Below are 3,372 nucleotides of genomic sequence, written 5' to 3' on the forward strand. Positions count from 1 at the left end.
ACACACACACACACTCAAGCATAGGCAAACATGCACCAACAAGCGCAATTTCATACACACTCTTTCGCATTCGGAAAGCCACACATTTTCACACAGTGGAGCCTACATACATAAGCACACATTCACATACATATTTTTACACGTGATCAGATCAATACATCATTGATCTCAAGCATTCACACACACACACACACACACACACACACACACACACACACACACACACACACACACACACACACACACACACATACACACACACACACACACACTTTATCTTTTACCTTTTTCTTGTTCCATTCACTTGACTGCGGACATGCTGGAGCATCGCGTTGATATGTTTTAACCTGATACTTAATGTTTAGTTATTCTATCAAACCGCTATTTAGTTGGTTAATTTCTTTTTGTCTGAAAACCCTTGCTTATATAGGTTGTTACTTAAATATTTATTCACAAAGTTAAGTGCACAAAACGAGCATATTTTTACTGCCCCACCCCTCACAAATTGTATTTGTAATGTCCGAATTAGCTGGTTCATTTCTCTTTCAGAAAACCCCAGCTTCTCCAGATTCGCTTTTGTATTTACTCAAAGGGGCAGGGAAATCAAACAAGTGCACCAATTAATATTGGTATAAATGTGAATTTATAATCCGCGTATTGAAGCAGAAGTTTTCAAAGCAGTTGTCCATATTTATTCTCTTTCTGACTTTCGAAGACATATTAACATTAGCAATGCAGCTGACCTACATGACGGTACATACTTCTTCTCATGTATGTATGTACGTGCGTACGTACACACGTAATAAGTATGTACGTATGTATATATGTATGCATGTAGGTATGTATGTATGTGTGTGTATGTAAATACGTGTGTATGTATGTATGCACTTATGTTGTATGTACGTATGCATGTGTTTATGTAGATGTATGTATGCATGGATGGGTGGATAGATGTAAGTTCGTATGTGTGTATGTGCGTAAGTATATATGATGTATGTACGTACTTATTTATTTATTTATTTATTTATGTATGTGTATGTATGTATTATGTATGTATGTATCTATCTATCCATCTATCTATCTATCTATCTATCTATCTATCTATCTATCTGTCTATCTATCTATCTATCTATCTATCTATCTATCTATCTATCTATCTATCTATCTATCTATCTATCTATCTATCTATCTGTCTATGTACGTACGTCTACCTCCACACGTTTAAATATGTTTCCATTGTTATTTACATAATATAATTTCGATAAATGTAGAATTCCAGCTGCCTATATTTTTTTGCAGCAAATGGTTTTAAAAACACATCGACTCGTTGCTGTTGCTGTTGTTGATGATGATGATGGTAATGATGATGGTGGGTGGGGGGGGGTACGAGTGCTTTTGGCGCTGTTAGTAACTAGTGGTGACGATGATGATGACGATGATGAGGAAGTGGAAAGGAGGCTGAGCGGACAGTGACGATATCTTAACGGTTGGGCTTCACTATTTATCCTTCCCCATCTAAGTCTACCGTTCGAGTCCTTACCTGCCTTTTATTCACACACACACACACACACACACACACACACACACACACACACACACACACACACACACACACACACACACACACACACACACACACACACACACACACACACACACTGTGTGTATCTAACACAACTTTATTCAATGTGTTCAACCGTTATTTATTGAAAGTAGGATATAACTTGAGTGAGGTTTAGCTGTTATTTCTAGTAACAACATTGAGGAGGGTCCTCATAGAACATAGTTTCCCATTTGTTTTATGTACCAATATAATTACAGTTCACTAATTATTGGATTGGAGGAATCGTTTTTTGTGTCTATGGGTGACGTATGACGATATTAACGTCCATAATACGATGTCAGAGAAAAAATAAACATATTTTTACAGACGTGGCTCTGTGGTAAGAAGTTGGCTCCCAACCACAAGGTTCCGGGCTCAGTCTCACTGCGTGGAACCTTGCGCAAGTGTCTTCTACTACAGCCGTCCAAACCTTGTGAGTGGATTTGGTAGACGGAAACTGAAAGAAGCCCGTCGTGTATGTATAAATAAGTGTGCGTATGTATGTACGTATGTATGTATGCATGTATGTATGTATGTATGTACATACATAGCTATGTATGTAAGTATATATGTACGTAACATACATACATGTATACATGCATACAAGCATATCTGTGTGTTTTTGTCTCTCATCACTGCTTGACAACCGGTGTTGCTGTGTTTACGTCCTCATTGTCTTCCAGTTTGTCAAAGGAAACTGATAGAATAATTACTGCGGTTGATTCATTCGACCAAAATTTCTTCAAGGCAGTGCTATCAATCGATTTCTCTCTCTCTCTCTCTCTCTCTCTCTCTCTCTCTCTCTCTCTCTCTCTCTCTCTCTCTCTCCCTCTTCCCCTCTATCAATCAATCTATCTATATCTCTGCTGTCTGCATATCGATCTACCATTTTAGCTATTTGTATCTACATTTGTATCGATATTTCTATATCGATCTTAAGACGGTGAGCTGGTAGAATCGTTACCACGTCGGACAAAATGCTTCACGTTCTAATTTCAAAATCTGTCGTGGTTGACTTTGACTTTCATCTTTTCGGGGGTCGATCAAATAAGCACCAGTTGAACGCTGGGGTCGATGTCATTGCCTTACCCCTTCCCGAAATTGCTGGCTTCGTGCCAAAATTTAAAATCAATATCTATATTAATCTATTTATCTGTTCATCTATCTATCAAAATATCTAATCATTTTGTTTATTTATCTATCTATTCCATTGTGTGTGGTTTGTGTACACACACACACACACACACACACACACACACAGCACAATGGAGTGGGAGGATTGGGATGAAGGGAAGGCCACACCGTTCCTAAAGACTATGACACATACACAAGCATGTACACACATACACATACACACGCGCGGGCACGTACGCGCACTCACACACACACACACACAAACACACACACAAACACATGTGCACATACGGATACACATCTTAGAAGGACAGAACAGTGTAAGTGGAGCAAGGACACACATGAAAACGAAAAGTGTTGCTGAAGAGGTCACAGATGTGTGACGAAGGACTTCCGGACAACGAACATGAGTTTAAATAATAAAATGAGAACATTAATAAACAATTGAAGTAAAAAACAAAACAAAAACAAAAACAGAAAAAAAAACATATAGTGCATGTGCTTATTTGGCAAAAATAAATAAATAAATAAAATGACCGTCACAAAATACAACAATATTTGTTTCAACACACGATTTCACATCAGGAATCTTGCAAAAACGAATTAATAACCGTAGTATATATATATGGAGAATT

The sequence above is a fragment of the Octopus bimaculoides genome, chromosome 9 (assembly GCF_001194135.2).
Source record: "Octopus bimaculoides isolate UCB-OBI-ISO-001 chromosome 9, ASM119413v2, whole genome shotgun sequence".
Taxonomy (NCBI): Eukaryota; Metazoa; Mollusca; class Cephalopoda; order Octopoda; family Octopodidae; genus Octopus; species Octopus bimaculoides.